The 18,995-nt window shown below is 43.4% G+C and overlaps 1 protein-coding gene and 1 long non-coding RNA gene across 28 annotated transcripts in view; one reads left to right on the top strand and one right to left on the bottom strand.

Annotated features, from left to right (window-relative positions):
* Positions 1–18,995, bottom strand: part of CLN8 (CLN8 transmembrane ER and ERGIC protein) — a 56,075-nt gene that overhangs the window by 18,158 nt on the left and 18,922 nt on the right. For 6 of the 27 annotated variants that reach the window (XR_009538312.1, XR_009538309.1, XR_009538313.1 and 3 more), the window contains 8 exons: positions 17,837–17,960; positions 17,603–17,682; positions 15,058–15,166; positions 13,869–14,014; positions 12,066–12,245; positions 11,617–11,738; positions 10,686–10,834; positions 6,010–9,791 (listed from right to left, as the gene is read on the bottom strand). The gene's annotated coding sequence lies outside the window, so the exon portion shown is untranslated. Of the gene's footprint in view, positions 1–6,009; positions 9,792–10,685; positions 10,838–11,616; positions 11,739–12,065; positions 12,246–13,868; positions 14,015–15,057; positions 15,186–17,602; positions 17,703–17,836; positions 17,964–18,995 lie in introns of those variants that run through there. The other 21 variants (XR_009538321.1, XR_009538328.1, XR_009538331.1 and 18 more) reach the window with 21 other exon arrangements.
* On the top strand, positions 10,632–12,117 carry LOC132512742 (uncharacterized). The gene is made up of 3 exons (XR_009538336.1): positions 10,632–10,814; positions 10,933–11,124; positions 11,860–12,117. It is a non-coding gene; the product is annotated as an uncharacterized LOC132512742 (long non-coding RNA).

The following is an 18,995-nucleotide window of genomic DNA, read 5'->3' as shown; positions in this document are numbered from 1 at the left end:
GGTATTTTTTGATTTCCTCTTTGATTTCTTCAGTGATCTCTTAGTTATTTAGTAACGTATTATTTACCCTCCATGTGTCTGTGTTTTTTATGTTTTTTTTTCCCCTGTAATTGATTTCTCATCTCATAGTGTTGTGGTCAGAAAAGATGCTTCATATGACTTCAGTTTTCTTAAATTTACTGAGGCTTGATTTGTGACCCAAGATGTGATCTATCCTGGAGAATGTTCTGTGTGCACTTGAGAAGAAAGTGTAATCTGCTGTTTTTGGATGGAATGTCCTATAAATATCAGTTAAATCTATCTCGTCTATCGTGTCATTTAAAGCTTGTGTTTCCTTACTAATTTTCTGTTTGGATGATCTGTCTGTTGGTGTAAGTGAGGTGTTAAAGTCCCCCAGTGTTATTGTGTTGCTGTCGATTTCCTCTTTGAGAGCTGTTAGCAGTTGCCTTATGTATTGAGGTGCTCCTGTGTTGGGTGCATATATATTTATGATTGCTATATCTTCTTGGATCGATCCCTTGATCATTATGTAGTCCTTCCTTGTCTCTTGTAACCTTCTTTATTTTAAAGTCTATTTTATCTGATATAAATATTGCTACTCCAGCTTTCTTTGGATTTCCATTTGCATGGAATATCTTTTTCCTTCCCCTCACTTTGAGTCTGTATGTGTCCCTAGGTCTGAAGTGGGTCTCTTGTAGACAGCATGTATATGGATCTTGTTTTTGTATCTTTCAGCGAGCCTGTGTCTTTGGGTTGGAGCATTTAATCCATTCACGTTTAAGGTAATTATCAATATGTATGTTCCTGTTACCATTTTCTTAATTGTTTTCGGTTTGTTTTTGTAGGTCCTTTTCTTTTGTGTTTCCCATTTAGAGAAGTTCCTTTACCATTTGTTGTAGAGCTGGTTTGGTGGTGCTGAATTCTCTTAGCTTTTGCTTGTCTGTAAAGCTTTTGATTTCTCCATCGAATCTGAATGAGATCCTTGCTGGGTAGAGTTAACCTTGATTGTAGGTTCTTCTCTTTCATCACTTTAAATGTGTCATGCCACTCCCTTCTGGCCTGTAGAGTTTCTGCTGAGAAATCAGCTATTAACCTTATGGGAGTTCCCTTGTATGTTGTTTGTCCTTTTTCCCTTGCTGCTTTCAATAATTTTTCTTTGTCTTTAATTTTTGCCAATTTGATTACTATGTGTCTCTCGGCATGTCTCTCCTTGGATTTATCCTGTATGGGACTCTGCACTTCCTGGACTTGGGTGGCTATTTCCTTTCCCATGGTAGGGAAGTTTTCAACTATAATCTCTTCAAATATTTTCTCAGGTCCTTTCTCTCTTCTCCTTCTGGGACCCCTATAAAGCAAATGTTGTTGGATTTAATGTTGTTCCAGAGGTCTCTTAGGCTCTACATTTCTTTTTATTCTTTGGTTTTTTTTTTTTTTGCGGTACGCGGGCCTCTCACTGTTGTGGCCACTCCCGTTGCGGAGTACAGGCTCCGGACGCGCAGGCTCAGCGGCCATGGCTCACAGGCCCAGCCGCTCCGCGGCGTGTGGGATCTTCCTGGACCGGGGCACGAACCCATGTCCCCTGCATCGGCAGGCGGACCCTAAACCACTGTGCCACCAGGGAAGCCCTCTTTTCATTCTTTTTTCTTTATTCTGTTCCATGGCAGTGAATTCCACCATTCTGCCTTCCAGGTCACTTATCTGTTTTTCTGCCCCATTTATTCTGCTATTGATTCCTTTTAGTGTATTTTTCATTTCAGTTATTGTATTGTTCATCTCTGTTTCTTTGTTTTTTTAATTCTTCTAGGTCTTTTTTAAACATTTCTTACATCTTCTCGATCTTTGCCTCCATTCTTTTTCCGAGGTCCTGGATCATCTTCACTATCATTATTCTGAATTCTTTTTCTGGAAGGTTGCCTATCTCCACTTCATTTAGTTGTTTTTCTGGGGTTTTCTCTTGTTCCTTCATCTGGTACACAGCCCTCTGCCTTTTCATCTTGTCTATCTTTCTGTGAATGTGGTTTTTTTCCCACAGGCTGCAGGATAGTAGTTCTTCTTGCTTCTGCTGTCTGCCCTCTGGTGGATGAGTCTATCTAAGAGGCTTCTGCAAGTTCCTGATGAGAGGGACTGGTGGTGGGTAGAGCTGGGTGTTGCTCTGGTGGGCAGAGCTCAATAAAACTTTAATCTGCTTGTTTGCTGATGGGTGGGGCTGGGTTTCCTCCCTGTTGGTTGTTTGGCCTGAGGCGACCCAACACTGGAGCGTACCTGGGCTCTTTGGTGGAGCTAATGGTGGACTCTGGGAGGGCTCACACCAAGGAATACTTCCCAGAACTTCTGCTGCCAGTGTCCTTGTCCCCACGGTGAAACAGAGCCACCCCCTGCCTCTGCAGGAGACCCTCCAACACTAGCAGGTAGGTCTGGCTCAGTCTCCTATGGGGTCACTGCTCCTTCCCCTGGGTCCCAGTGTGCACAGTACATTGTGTGTGTCCTCCAAGAGTGGAGTCTCTGTTTCCCCCAGTCCTGTTGAAGTCCTGCAATCAAATCTCACTAGCCTTCAAGGTCTGATTCTCTAGGAATTCCTCCTCCCATTGCCACACCTCCAGGTTGGGTCTCAGAACCTTCACTCCAGTGAGTGGACTTCTGTGGTATAAGTGTTCTCCAGTTTGTGAATCACCCACCCAGCAGTTACGGGGTTTGATTTTATTGTGATTATGCCCCTCCTACTGTCTCATCGTGGCTTCTCCTTTGTCTTTGCATGTGGGGTATCTTTGGTGAGTTCCAGTGTCTCCCTGTGGATGACTGTTCAGCAGTTAGTTGTGATTCTGGTGCAGAACGTCCTTGTACTCTGCCATCTTGAACCAATCTCAGTTGCATTTTTTTTTTTTGTCAATGCTTGTTCAGCAGTTGTGATTTTGGTGGGAATCCTAGGAGGGGCTGCAGCAGCAGCAGTGACCAAGTTGAAGAGGCTGGAGAGCTTTATTCCCTTCTTGCCTCTAGTTTATCTAAAGTTTTCTCCAGCCCAGAAACTGATTTATGTCCTCACACTTGTAGGAGAGGAAATCAGACCTTTAACGTTTTTGGCCAACGCAGAGCTCGCCTTTCGGAAGGTTTGGATCCTTTCCTCCCAGGCCCGGGCAGCTCATCAGCCCCTTAGGGATAGTCAGTTGTGGAGGAGTTCCAGCTCAGAGAAAAATGCACACTTTGAAGAATCCACCCTGTGTCTGCTGACTGGAGCATTTAGACCACTGACATTTAAAGGCATTATTGGTAAGTACATACCTATTGCTATTTTTATTCGTTTCCCACTTTTTGTAGTTCTTCTGTTTCTTGTTTCTCATGTTGTGGTTTGATTTTTCTTCAGTAGTATGCTTGGTTTCCTTTCTTTTTGATTTTTGTGTATCTGTGGTAGGTTTTTGATTTGTGGTTACTATGGGGCTTATATGTTGACCCATAATTATATGTACTTGCTTTAAACTGATAGTCATTTAAGTTCAGACATGTCCTAAAATATTTTTTTTTACTCCCCTCGTACACTGTGTATATTTGATGTTATAGTTTACATCTTCACGTTCATCACTTTTTTGTTAGTTGTAGTTATAATTGCTTTTACAATCTTGTTTTGTGTTTCAGTCTACATACTGGTTTCAGTGATCTTAAATCCTTAGTATATATTTGCCTTTCCTATTGGGCTTTTCCCTTTCCTACAGATTCCTGCTACTTCTCCATTTCAAAAAGACCCTTCAACACTTCTAGAATAGTTTTAGTATTTCTGAATTCTTTTGGTTTTTGACTGCCTGAGAAATTCTTTATCCTTCTGTCTCATATGATGATCTTACTGGGTGCAGTATCTGAGGTGGCAGGGTTTTCCCTTTGAGAACTCTGTATATATGCTGCCCCCTTTAGGCCTGCAAACTTTCCACAGGGGAATCAGCTGATAGCGTTATGGGGATTCCCTTGTATATAACTCTGTTTCCTGTTGTTGCCTTTAGAATCCTCTATAACTTTTGCTGTTTTAATCGTGGTATGTCTCAGTGTGAGTCTCTTTGTGTTCATGTTGTTTGGGACCCTCTATGCTTCCTGTACTTGGGTATCTGTTTCCTTTTTTAGGTTTGGGAAGTTTTCAGCCATAATTTCTTCAAAATACATTTGATCCCCTTCCTTCTCCTTGTGGAGAATCCCTATTATGGAAATGCTGACACAATTTTATATTATCCCATAGAGCCTGTATGTTGCTTTCCTTTTTTCATGCGTCTTTCTGTCTGCTGTTCTGATTGGGTGATTTCTATTCTCTCTCTCAGTTCACTTATGTGTTGTTCTGTGTCATTCAGTCTGCTATTCATTGCTTCTAGAGCGCCTTTTAATCTCAGATTTAATTACCTGTTTTTTAAAAATTATCTATTTTTGATTAGGCTGTCTTTATAGCTTCTAGTTCCTTATTAAAATAATCTGTGCTTAGATCCTTAATTCAGTTAGCATTTTTAATTCATTGTCTGGTAGACTCATTAGCTTTGTTTCATTATTTTTTCAGGGCTTTGCTCTCTTTCATTGAGAGTAGGTCCCCTGTGTTGTCATTTTTCTTAAATTTCTGTGTCTATGAATTTAGGTGAAACAGTTACCTGCTGTGATCTCGAAGGGAGTGGATGGCTCTGTTCCTTGAAGTGTGTTTTTCCTTCTTTCTGCATTGGGGCCGTTGCTCCGAAGGAGGGGATTGCTGGAGCAAGTGGGGCTCGTGTGCTCACAGAGGTCTGTGCTGGTGTCTGCCCTTCCGCTGGATGCAGCCCAGTGTCGCGTCTTTTCCCTGTTGTGGCTGTCTGAGACCTAGTGCAAGGCTGTGGCGTGGAGTGGGTGGGTGAGCAGATTAGCTCAGCTGGGAGTGGGGGATCGTGGTGTGCTGTAGGGGTTCCAGCAGCCCCACTGTTGTTAGAGGGTCTGGGTTGCCTGCGTGGTGCACCGACAGTGGCTGCCACCACCCCATCTGGACCTCACCCCGGGCCCCTAGGCAACCCCTGTGGCCCTCGATGAGTCTCCTCCCAGGGCCTGGCTGCCCTAGAAACACTGCTGAGGTGTGGCATGGAGCGCATGGTGTGTCTCCTCACTCGGACTGGGGAGCCTGGCAGGCTGGGAGCCACTAGGTCAGACCTCTCTCCAGCCTGTCCAGTGGCAAGCCAGCACCTATGCACTCCTCATGAACGGAGCCTAGGCTTCTCCAGCCTTCATACCTGTCGCAGCAGTTCTCCAACCAGCCAAGGGAGGCTTGTGTCCACGACGCAGGGCCCCAGGCCTGGGAGGCCCAGTCTGGCTTGCCTGGCTCACTCCCAAGGGCAAGTGTCCACCCACACAATCTCCCTCTTCTTAGTACCCTCCCAGGGGCGGGGGTCCCGAACCAACGCTTTTCTTCCTGTCCTCGCTGGTTACGTATCTTCCTGCAGCCTTGGTTGTACAGCAGCTCTGCCAGTTTCCACGTAGTTCCCCTGAGAACTGCTCCACGTGTAGATGCATTTGACATCTGTGGGAGGGGGTGAGCTCCACGCCCTCCACTGCCACCTTGTTCTCCCTCCTCTGGGGGTCTCGACGGTGCTGTGACTCGGCCCCTCCTACCCAGCTTGTGCTTCCTTCTTTATCACTTGCAGATCTTTTCTGGTAGGTTCGAGTCTTTGTCAACAATAGATTCTTCGCACACTGTAATTCTGGTTTGCCCTTGAGAGCAGGCGAGCTCAGGGTCTCCCCTCTGCCATCTTGGGAATTCTCTCTGCTGCGTGTAACTTTTGACTCCCCTAAACTCAACTACTATACTATTGACCAGAAGCCTTACCAATAATGTAGTCAATTAACATATTTTCTATGTGTGTATACACTGCATTGTTACAGAGAAGTAAGCTAGAGAAAATGTTAACATCATAAGGAATACTTATAATACTGCATTTATCGATGATGTACGTTTACAAGATGAGTCATCTGTCAGTATTATGATATAAAACACTGCAGAGGTTATTACTAACACTAGACATCAAAAACAATGTGAAAATTCATTTTTATTTATAGGAATAATGGTTCAGGCATTGATAACGAAGCAACAGCAATATGATGTATGTAGTGTGGACAGGGAGTGTTACCTGCCATTCCAGTAAACAAAGAATACTGGGCATGATGAAGCCATCAGCTGCTGCAGCTGCCCTGACGGCATGCCCCGCGGGGATTCAGGAAACATTCTGTGCTCCGGGTACCAGCCCTAGATCGTTTAAGTGCACATCTAAAGAATAATTTCAGTGAGGCCAGATTCTTCATCTTCCCATACATACAGAAGCACTAAAATTACTAACCTGAACTGCCTGGGGCTTTGGTGTGTGTGATAAGCAGTAATGAACTGCCTGGGGCTTTGGTGTGTGTGACAAGCAGTAACCTTTGACTAAATTCTTGTCTTCCAGCAAAAACTCTGCATCTTGGCACCTCCCTTACCTCCTGAGAGGCTGTCTCCTGGGCTTAAAACTTTAACTTGCAGCTTTTGGGTTGTATGTTTTCCTTCAGTCAGCGGCTTTGGTGACCGGAAGGGAACTTGGAGCAGGCTTCTCCTCTGCCTGAGCCCTGCAGGGACTGGCGGACTGGCCAGCAGGTGCCCAGCCGTCTCCTTGGTGAGCCCCCCCGGTCTCAGATCTCCTGTTACTGGCTGATCCTATTGTATTCGGTGGTGGATAAATCCCTCACTGGAGGAGGAGGTTTTCCTTAAATTTAATTTCAAGAAGAAGAACCTGGGTTATCCCAGTTGAGAGATGTTGGGGAGATTTTACTCAGTTGATTGGTTGGACTGGGAAATTAGGTGGGAGACTGACATGTCATTTTTCCTTTATTTGGCTACTTTAACAGATTATTGGAATAAAAATGAAGATGTCCCTTCTTTGGAGCTGAAAGCCCTTATGAGCCATCTCCTTCCTGACAGCACTGGCTTTCTCAGGCAACTGGGAAACTTGTGGGAGTGGTGGAGGTAAGTCCTCATACTGGGCTGCCATCTGTAGAGGGAAACCCACTCATCTCAGCTGGGGACACATATAAGAGCCGGCCACTCGGTGCTGCAAGCACCCACTGTGGTCTTAGGCTACAGAAAGTAGGACCTGTAAGAGCGCTGCAATGGCTCTGGGCTAAAATCCCGAGGAATCAGGCTCACAGCCAGCACGCTGGCCCACCATGGGATCATCAGTAATGATTCTTATCTCAACAGATCGACCTTGGAATGGGAAACAAAGCTTTTAAAACAAAAAGGACAGATTGCTAGCCTCCAACTAACACCCAGGCCAGGTTCAGGTACAATATGTATGGAATTTATACCTGCAAATACTTACTTGATTGGAGAAACCACACTAAAGGAGATCACAACCTCAAACGGCCACATTTGGGTTCTTCTGACATTCCAGAATTTTCCTGTGTATGCAGCTAGCGAAAGCAGTCCACAAGATCAGACAGATGGAAGGGAATGCTTATGGATATTAGAAGCTTCTAAAGACGAAATGATAAGCTTCTGCAGGAAATCAACCAAAACTTACTTTATCAACATTTCTGAAAGCTGCCAGTATTAACCCTGCCTCTCCTCTGCTCCCCCTCATTTCCTCTTTTATCTGAACCCCCTGACCCAGATGCTGTTCCCTTCTCTCTCCCATCACCTCTGCCCCTTGCTGCTTCCTCTCCCCCCAGCAAAGGAGGACATTAAATCAGAAGTACTTCTATCCCCCTTTAAGGAAAACCTTTCACAGGAAGAGGGGAACTGTCCTCTGTGCTTACATACACACCCTGGACTCGAGCAAGACTTAGGGCTTTAGCTAAGGGGTTTCCTGACCCTAGTCAAGGCCCATTGGGATATGCAGGGAATATGAGTTAGCCATCCAAACCCGTGAGTCTGGGTTTGCAGATATGTATCCCGTAATATAGCTATTCCTTTCTGAAAGTAAAGCAAGGCAACGGATAGAGAAAGCAGAATGGAAACAGCCCTTAACAAACAAACTTCGATTTTCGAGTTGAATGCAAGGAATTAGCTCATAAATTACTCATTTATCCCAGAGTTTTTCCCAAAAGCCATAGCCTAGACAAAAATTCAGCAGTGCAAACAAAAACAGGATAAAATCCTAGATCATGGTGTGAGAACTTTTAAACAACATTCTGGCATAACATCTGAATGTTCTCTAACCACCACAATGAGCCTTTGCTTACGTCCATTTCAGAAGGTATAAATGAGGAATTGGCTACTGTAATTAAAAACACAACTTAGGTTGGTCAGTGTTACATACAAATGCCCTTACCACGCTGGCTGATAGCTTTTCAAAACCATCAGAGAGGATACATCTATAAAAATCGTGAACCTTCGGGACTTCCCTGATGACACCGCAGTTAAGAATCCACCTGCCAACGCAAGGGATACAGGTTCAAGCCCTGGTCCAGGAAGATCCCACGTGCTGCGGAGCAACTACTGAGCCTGCGCTCTAGAGCCTGCAAGCCACAACTACTGAAGCCCATGCTCTGCAACAAGAAGCCTGCACACTGCAACTAGAGAAAGCCCACGCACTGACGCGCTGCAATGAAGACCCAACGCAGCTAAAGATAAATTTATGAAAAAAAATCGTGAGCCTTCAACTGTGCCAATTAAGTAAGCAAGGTCAGGCTACAGTTAACAAACCCCCGTTCAATCCTCGAGTGACAGAGGAACCTAGCATTTTTCTTTTACTGTGTTTAAAAAAAAAGAAGGAACTGTAGAAAAATAAAAGATTTCAAGAACAGACTAGATTTCAGATCAGAATACCGAGTTAAACAAGAATAGGGCTCCTCTGAGGGAACAGTGGCAGTCTTTCTTCTGTAACGCCCTGGGAGAAGTAGAGAGACAAGACAGAGAGAAACAAAGCCCTAATAGATACAGGGACCACCTTTTCAGTTTTAAACCAAAACCAGAGGCTCCCTCCCATGAAGTAATACTTCAGTGTAGATGGTAGGGATTTCTACTGCACCTCTTAAGGCTCTTAAACCATTATCTTTAGCATTTTACTTAGGAGAACTTAAAGGAAGGCACTCATCTTTTCTAGTAGAAAGCACCCCTATTCACCTGACAGTAAGAGATTGATTAGAAACTTATGAAGCCCATATTTCCTTACTCCTAAGGAGGAGATGTTTTTAGAGCTGATTTCCTTCATCATACAATGTTTGTGAGCCATGGTCAAGGTGATGCTGACGAAGACTTGCTAGGCTTAGTACCTGAAGAGTTACTGACATATGGAAATAACATTCCACACCGCCTGTTAAAACGACCCAAGACGAGAAGAACCGCGTCCCCACATTGAGGCAGGAAGCCACGGAGGGAATAACACCTGACACCAGCTTACATTGAGAAAGACTTCACGCCTTGCACCGGGCCTTGTGACACACTCATTCTGCCAGTTAGCAAACCTAATGGCGGCGAGGGCTGGAGGTTCGTGTAGGGTTTGAGCTCTAGCAGTGCCATCATTACTCCTTGCCAACCCCCATGCCTTTCTGTGCTGTGTTCCTAAGAACAGTGACTTCTTTTCTGTGGCCTCCACAGTGCACTGTTTAGCATCCCTGTGCATCCTGGTGGCCAGTACCCTTTGCCTTTACTTGGGATGAACGGCAGCATACACGGACTGTAACGTGGCAGGGCTATACTCACCTTCCCCAGGTATTAAAAACGTACCTAGATGATCTAGCTTTTCCTCATAAATCAGTTTTGATACAATGTGCAGGTGATTTGCTATTGTGTTCGAATTCTTTGATAAATAGGAAGACAGCCTGTACTTCAAGACTAGCTCAAAGGGACAAAGTGAGAAAAATTACAATTTTGTAAGGCTAATGTGAAATATTTAGAACAAATGACATCTAAAGGACCTTTAATTGACGGTGAAATACATTTTGGCTTTCTTTCCCTGCCCCTAGGACAAAAGGGCATTTGAGGGATTTCTAGATCCTGCAGGCTATTGCAGGAACTGGATTACAGAGTTTTTATTTTAGTGGCCCAACCATTATGTAACTTGTTTAAACAAGGCCAAGCTGAACCTCTGGGAAATAAAACATTCTGAAGCCAGGGAGACACTAAAAAGAACCCAGCTTTTTATGATTTACCTTTTTCTCTTTGTACATGAAAACAAAGGTGCCACACGGAGTATTAACCCAGCAACACGGCGGTACTACCCACCAATAGGTTATACAGCCAGCAGCTAGCTGCAGTAGACAAGGGCTTCCCCCGCCCTTGTCCCGGGGCTGTATCAGCAACAGCTGTGCTGCATCATGAGTCACTCTCACCATCTTTGTCCCCCATGCCACGGAAGCTTTACTAAACTCTCATCACACACGTTATTCAGGGCGATTAACTTCTAATGAGATTGTCTTGCTCTCACCATCTCTCTCCCCACAGGTGTGACTAACTTAATCCAGCCACCTTGCTCCCAGAAGACTCAGACGTTATCTTCTCTATCCCAGGACTGATTTTCAAGAAAGCCCAATGGATAATCCTGACTTTGTTACTCATGGGTGGTGCGTATCTGCGAGGACCTCATGGGAGGTGCCAGGCTGGCTATGCCATTGTTCCTCCAGCGTCTGTCCTAGAAAATGGTCCCTTGTCTCATGTCTCTTCTGTCCAACAGGCTGAACTAATAGCACTGAGAGCCTGCCCGCTGGCAAAAGGAAAGCCCGCTAATACCTACACAGACGGCCGCCATGCTTCTGGGGGGGACCACGACTTGGGTATGCTTTGGCAACAGGATTTCTAACATCCCGAGGACAGTCTGTTAAAAATGGATGCCATTCTGCTGCCAGGTGCACTTGCCATTAAGGTATCATTCAAAGGCTGACACTGCTGAAGCAAAAGGAAACTCTTTAGCTGATCACGTTGCCAAGGCTGAGGCTCTGCAAAACGAAAACAAGCAACTAACCACCGCCTTTCCCTTTCAGCCTCCCAGCAACCTTACTGACATGGTCAAGTTTCAAGGAATGGCACCAGAAAACAGACACCTGGACACACAAGGGAGGCAGCCTGAACTCACACAAAGCTGTGGATACACCCAGACGGGAGGCCTATCCTTCCCTTTGAAGCTCAATATCCTATTTTGCAATATGTTCACGAGTTAACACATTGGAACCCAGGTAGGACGGTATTATGGGGTAAAAAACCGCCGAAAGGCTTTTGTGAGAGCTCGGGAATTATTCAAGATGTACCACTTGTCCAAAATATAAGCCAGGGAAGCCGTTACATAGTTCTCAAGGGAATTTGCCACGACCTGCAGGTCCCGTTGCGACTTGGCAGACTGATTTTATACAATGCCCCCCTCTCAAGGTTATCAGTATGTTCTTGTTATGATTTGTATGTTTTCACACTGGGTTGAGGCATCCCATGCTGAAGGGCCACAGCCCAATGTGTAGGACATTTTATTTTACCAAGAGTGATGCCCATTTGGGGAGTCCCCTCAGAACCACATAGTGACAGGGGAACTCATTTTACTGGACAAATTGTTAAGATTTGGCCAATTACGCAGCATTTCCATTGTGCTTATCACCACCAGCCCTCTGGGTTAGTAGAAAGAACAAATGGAACAATTAAAACCCAACTGGCTAAGATGATGAATGCTTATTCCTTACGTGGCCTGAGGCCCTTCCATTGGTTCTCCTCAACCTCAGATCCACCTGTTCTGGAAAACATTTGTTTCCTTTTGAGATTATCAGGGGGAGACCAGTGAGACTGGATGAGGGATTATATGAACCTGTAGTAATGAAAAGGGATAGGTTATGTTATTGCAAGGGTTTAATTGAATTAACAGGACATTATAAGTGTTAATGCATAAGTTAAAGCATAACCTATCGCTTTCTTTAAAGGATGATCAGATGCCCTATGACCTACAACCAGGAGACTCTATACTGGAAAAGGCATCATTTAAAGGACTCTCTCCAGCCTCGATGGAAGTCCCTATCAGGTTCTTTTAAGTAGCTCATGCACAGCAAAATCGAAGGTAACTGACTCTTGGATTCGTATTTCCCACCTAAAGAGGCACCGTCTGGTCTATAGAGAGGACTGCTGACCTCAAACTCACCTTAAAGCGATGCTCTGATAGGAAAGAAACACCAACGCCAGGACGGGAAGACGACGACATCAGGAGACAGCTATCCCAAGATGCTGGACCTGACCGTATGATTGTTTATAACATTTTCTTGATTTCCTGGACTTTATGCTTTTTTTTTGAATCAAATGCTTTTCTGTCATGGGTACGATCCTGTGCAGATTTTAGAAGTCAATGCAATTGTTGGGTTTGTGGTCAGTTACCTACATCCACTACTTCTGGTTAGTGGGCTTCTCCTCTCCAAGGCTCTGATTGGATGGCCTGTAGAAAAGTTTAGAAAAAAGTAGTTCTGTCTGAGCTGCAACTGATGGGAACCCCTCACTTGGCCAGTCAAGCATTCTTGCTCTGACTTTGGCCATAAATGAGTTTTCCCTTAAAGTTACTCAAGCTCAGTCAGAGCAACAAGCTAAATTTCAGTCAAAAATGATAACTTCCTGACTATTAGGAGGGACCCCCCCTCAGTTATGGGATAGGTTTATATGGCTAATACCAGGCTGTGATCCCTTAAGGCGCCCCCCTATGTTGGGAACAATTAAATCACACTAAAGATATTCAGCCTAATAACACCAGAAAATTAGGCTGGGTGCCTTAATGAAACATGTCAGTGTATCATCATTTCCCTTAAAGATAGTAATTGACATGGAACAGACTGGGTCAGGTACCCAGGAGTAACTGGGTTGCACCTAATGGAACTCAGTGGTTTTGTGGCACCAGTCTACATCCCTGGCTTCTTCCAGGATGGATGGGAAGAGGTACTTTAGGATTCCCTAGGGCTCAAGGCCACTTGTGTGCTAATTTAGAGATGACTCCAGCAAATTTACCAAGAGCTCTGTATTCCCCTGGTATGATCATGTAGCATCTATTTTTATGCTATTAGTAGGATTGGAAGATGTACCTCCCCATATCAAAGCCTTAACAGAATTCACCCAAAAGCCCCCTAAATGATTAATCATTGAGGCCACCTCTATGATGAGAAAAGTGGTATTACAGAATCACATGGCCCTTGATAGCCTTATAGCATCTCAAGGAGGCACCTGTGCTATAATTCAAACCGAATGCTGTGTTTTCATACCAGACAAATCCTCTACTAGGATGCATTTAATGACCACGTGAAAAACCAGATTTCTGCCTTAAGTGATTCGCTTCCTAGTCGTGGTGATGGTTGTAGGGAGCTGGTTTGGTTCTGGAACCTCATGGCTTAATTCCCTACTTATGACTTTATTAATGTTACTACCTGTCTGTTTTATAAGATCGTTGTCTCTGGTATTACCCACTGTGTAACCAGGCCTTTGACAAAATTAATGAGGGCTAAAATCTTGAGGCAATCAGTCACATATATGACTCTATATTGAATAACTGGAATGGTGCAACTCTAGATATGAGAAGAAACAAGGAAAAACACTTCCTAGATCATGACAGATTAGTTAAGACAGGTGATGCAGAGAATTTTAGTCAACAGGGCCTAATCCAAAAATACTACATTGGCCTTTATCAAGTCCTCATCTGACCTACGAAATGAGAATTCCCAGCACCGTGGGACAAACTGGCCATGAATGGAGGGTAACAGGCCACATTCTGTGCTCTGGATACTGGCCTCAGTTAAGATGCATACCTGAAGGATATGCACACCTGAAGGATATTTTCACTGGGCCCAGACTCTTGCATCTTCTCACGCATAGAAAAGCACTAAAAGCATTAACCTGAGATGCCTGTTTTTGTGGTTAGCAGGAATCTTTGTTCAGCATTTCCTATTTTAAGCAAAAAACTCCTACGTACCCTGGCTCCTCCGTAGACTCTCAGGCCTGTCTGACAGGCTATATAGTCTTCAGTAAGGCCCCCAAAAAACTGAAGGTTGTGCGTTTTTTCTTCAGTCAGCGGTAGCCTGGTGCAGTTGACACGAGTGCTTCACAGTGGCGTAGCCTCTACGGTAATGAATGACTCGTTATGTTTATGGCTTATGTCAGTTGTATTCATAACACAGTATTGGAAACATTGCTACGTAAAAAGACATTTATCTGTGATAGGCTAATCCACTGTCTGTCCAAGTACGAGAGAGGCAAAGATCTAAAACAGAGCACTAACACATTCTCAATTTTATATCAAATACCACTCACCTTATGCCTGTGTACGGATAGACTAGTACCTACATGTATTTCATGCATTCATGACGTACCTGGCTCTTGTTTCAATATTTCTAGGCTGTGTGGTTTGTCTGAGTTTTTTCAAATTGTTGCGAATCTCCAAAAAATTTTGAATATATTTATTGAATAAAATCCACCTTTAAGTGGACCCATGCAATTCAAGGTTCACCTGTATAATGGGCTGGAAGAGAGGAGAGCGTTTCTACAAACTGGCAAATGATTACGTGGGCTCTGTGCCACCTGTTTGACAGGTGAGAAAAGACATGGCTACCTGGCGAGCTCTCCCAGCCCATTGTTAGTGAACCAAACTGGGGTGCAAGGCCGGGTTGTGGTGAAGGAAAGTGCAGCGTTTGTAAGGCATCCAACCTGGGGCCAAACAAGGAGGACGAGCAGCTTGTGCTCCAAAGACCTGAACCCCCTGCGCCACCACCCCATCTTTGAGGGGAGGGTTTGTAAAGACAGTGTGCAGGAGAGGGGTGCAGGGTGTGTTGCCCTCAGTGTTCAGGATAGAAAGAAGATTCTCTAGTGAAGTAGTCACATATGAATTTATCAATTCCCTTCAGTTTCACTGTGCCTGAGCAACTTTAATTAGGAGTCTGGGATGAACATACCCACACTACGGTATATAAAATAAACAAAGACCTACTGTATAGCGCCCAGGGAACTATACTCAATATCTTGTAAGAGCCTACAAGGGAAAAGAATCTGAAAAGGAACAGATATATGTATACATAACTGAATCACTCTGCTATACACTTGAAACAACACTGTAAATATACTTCAATAAAAATTAAATATCATTGATGCTTAATTAAAAAAAATACCTCGTAAGAGTCCTTCCATCTAGGTTGGAGACAGTCCTTTCAATGATGCCTTTTCCAGTATGTATATGAGAGACTGCTGTGATGAGCTTCAGAAACAAACTTGAGTGTCCTTTAATAATTCAGTTAAACTTGACAATTAAGTAACATAGTTGGGATAGTTAAGGAGTTTGGGATTAACATGTATACACTACTATATATAAAATAGATAACCAACAAGGACCTACTGCATAGCACAGGGAACTCTGTTCAATATTATGTAACAACCTAAATGGGAAAAGAATTTAAACGAGAATACATACATGTATATGTATAACTGTATCACTCTGCTGTACACCTGATAACTGTATCACTCTGCTGTACACCTGAGACTAACAACCTTGTTAATCAACTATATACTCCAATATAAAATAAAAAATTATGTAACATAATGAGCTACCTGGGAGGTGAGTCTTAGTAAATAGACCTCAATTAACAAAACTAGAATTATGACATTTTATCAGGACCACCAGATTTTTCAGAATTCCATACAATTTCTAGAATATATTAATAACATTTACCCATACAGTATAACCTAAGGAGGCTTAACACTCATTTGAGAATGCTTCCCATGTAATTAAACATACCGAGCAATCTTAGTTTAATCTCTCTCAGATGCTTTGGGGTTCCGGGTTCCTTTTTTTTAACTGTCACACCTTTTTTTCCATATTAGCTTGTCCCTTATTTTCTTTCCCATTTAGAAATAACCAGCTTTAGGACCAAATTACTTTTACCCTTAACAAAATGCATTTTCACTCCTCTTACCTTCTTTTAATGAAAACAAACATCCTACTTTTCTTATATACTGAAATGTTTCCCTTATTTTAGTAGCTTTACATATATTACAACTTTTAACCCTTAAAAACTGTAATCTGTGGCAAAAACAAAGAAGCAATTGTGATCACACCACCGTTTCCTGATTGGAAAACTTATGAATATATTCTACAACCTCCAGAAACATACATCTTCTCATAATTTCTTTCCTCAATGTGGTATAAGACATGTGTCCAAAAAACCCAAACCCAAACGTGTTTAGGTTTTCTCTCATAAGACAAAAGTGGGTAAACTTAGACTCATTTAGCAATTAATTTAGCAAAACTCTAAAGTTTCAAATTGCCAAAATCTAGAGAGACTATTTTTAAGTAGATTTTCTAAAACATAGTTATTCCCAAAGTTCAACTCCCAGAACTCTTCTTATTTACATTTAACTTACTTAAGAGTTCCATTGTATCAAGTTATTTTCCTTGTGAAGATTCTGTAACAGGATTAATAAGATCTTATTAACTTTCCTAAATACAATAAAAATTATAGTTCATGGCTCTGAAGGCACCTCTGTCTTCAGGCATCAACAAGCTTAAACTTTAACACCAGATATTTAATACTGTTTCCCAGATCATGTGAATCTGAAATTCATTTGGGTGGGTTAGTTTTATATTTCTGAGAATTTAGATAAGCATTTAATTTCCTTTAAGCCAATTACATAGAGCTCATTTACAAATTAATTTTGATAGCATCTGGAGGTAAAGACATATCTCTATAACATACACAGACACCCATATAGACACAGATCTCAGTTTTCCTGCTTGAGTTAAAACTCTCCTTCCCTTTTTTCTCTTCGGTCTCAGGAATTGGAGGTTGTCAGAACATCTGTTTCTCAAAGGCACAGGGAGAGTAAAGCAAGTTCCTCTTAGGAAGCCAGCTTCCTCTCACTGCATATGCAACAACCAGTCTCTTAGAACATCAAGAGAGCCCCATTTTGGCCATTTTCAAGGTGAGAGTTCCTTCAGTACCCAAATAGCCAATTCAGTTTAAATAACACAATAGCGCATGTCATTCACTCACATTCACACAGCTCACTTCTGGACAAACTTGTAGGTGGCTCTAAATCAGGCTCAGAGCAAATCAAGCTATCCGTTTCTACGAGTGTCTACACCACGTTCAGGTTACCAGGGCCCTGTAACGAGGGTCAATACCAGGACGGTCTCTGAGAACAATTAATCCTTTCAAGTCCTCTCCTACCAGTGGGGTCTCCCCCAAAACCAGGACCACCAGGACCCCCTAACAAGGTTCAAACCAGGAAGAGAAAACGGGGTTTGGACTCATGCACCAAGACACAAACACGTACCTACCCAAGGTAAGAGCCAAACCCATTCCAGAAGGCTCACTTTGATTCAACAGCATAAAGGCTGAAGAATTTCGTACCATTTACCTTCCCCAGTTTTAGATGAAATATGGTGGTGTGATTTAGAGAGCTACTGGGGCCATTTCTCCCTGGACCCCAAGAAATACTGGGGCTAAGAAGTGTTACAATAAAATAACATTTTCTTCCTTTACGTAGGAGCCTAGCTGAAAATGTCCCAGTTTTGTAAAATACACCCTAGGGGACTCCAAGATGGAATAGAGCTCTAATTTCACATTCTTTCACACAGCCAGTGTCACCAGAACCAGACTAGTGTCCAGGGCTTCTCAGGGTCACAGTTCCCTAGCACAAGAATGGAAAGTTTCCTACCTGCTGTTCCAACCGGCGTGCAGATGAGCCGTGGTCTAATAGGGGGCGACTGTAGGCAGTGCCGGGAGACCGAGACACTCCTTGACCCAGAAGGGAAAACCTAGTTAAAGTGGTGCTCTACTCAAAACCAGAATACTAAGTCCTATGCCTCCCCTCTCCCCAAAAGAAAAATCCCAACCAAGGCACCCAGTAGGGAAGAACACCTGGTGTTGACACACAGGTTCCACCACTTACCAGATGTCTCAGACCAGGACCACAGCCTTGCTTCCTTCATCAGGGAAGAAGGCGCCGTGGCCCAGCGATGTCCAGTCAGCGGCACGCACTGGGGGCTGTGCCTGAGACAAAGGCGCCCGGGCAGCTGCTGGACAGAAGGAAACACAATAAATTCCAAAGTAACAAAGTGGTCATGTTCTTTCTAGAACAGGACAATACATTTCCAAACAAATACCAAAACGATAGACTTTTTTTTAAAATACCACATTTTTGGAAAGAAAATAACATTACTAAATAACGCTTGCGTTTAAAAGTACATCAGAAGGGGGTTAAGAAATATTTAGAACTGAATGAAAATGAAAACAAAAATGTCAGAATTTGTGGGACAAAGTTAAAGCAATACTTAAAGGAAGAGGAAAACTAAATAAACTCAAAGTAACAAGACGGAAGGACATAAATACAAGGACAAATAAATAGATTATTGGAAAAAAAAAAAAAGAATAACCAAAAACCCCTACTGCTTGGAAAGATGAATGATATAAACAAATCTTGAGAAAGAGATACAAATAAACTATAGAACCAACCAAAACAACTAGACATTAAGAGGTTTGCCAAAATAAAGTATATTTTTAAAAAGTATGCATTAATAATTATGAAGTGTAGATGAAAGACATTTTTTGAAAATATAAATGGTGAAATTGCAACAAGAGCAAAGTGGAAACTTAAGTCAATACACATAGAAACTGGAGGACAATCAACACTCTCACGTCACGATACGGAATAGCCTGGACTGACAGGCGAAGGATGAAGAACGCGATTCCCAGAGCAGCCCCTGAAAGCTGAGCGTGCAGTTAAAAAGAAGGAGAAATTACAATGGAGTATGAGAACAACGGACCGACTCAGAAGAGGCATGGGCACGATGAACAAGAGCAGATCAGGCCTGCGTCCACCCAGATGAGTAGTTACATTAGATGCATCAGACTAAACAGAACCGTGGCTCTTGGGCTGGAGAACGCCCTCTCACGAGACCCTCCCCTGCGTGACCTGCAGAGGCGCAGAGAGCCTGGAGGTGACGGCTGGGGAGACACCGACTCCGAGGTGCTCGACGGGCAACCGGGCTTCAAGAGGCACAGAATCATCAGGAAGAAGAGGGACCCCCCCACACCGCAAACAGATCAAC

The sequence above is a fragment of the Lagenorhynchus albirostris genome, chromosome 21 (genome assembly GCF_949774975.1).
Source record: "Lagenorhynchus albirostris chromosome 21, mLagAlb1.1, whole genome shotgun sequence".
Classification (NCBI taxonomy): Eukaryota; Metazoa; Chordata; class Mammalia; order Artiodactyla; family Delphinidae; genus Lagenorhynchus; species Lagenorhynchus albirostris.
This window is presented reverse-complemented; position numbering and strand designations above follow the sequence as displayed.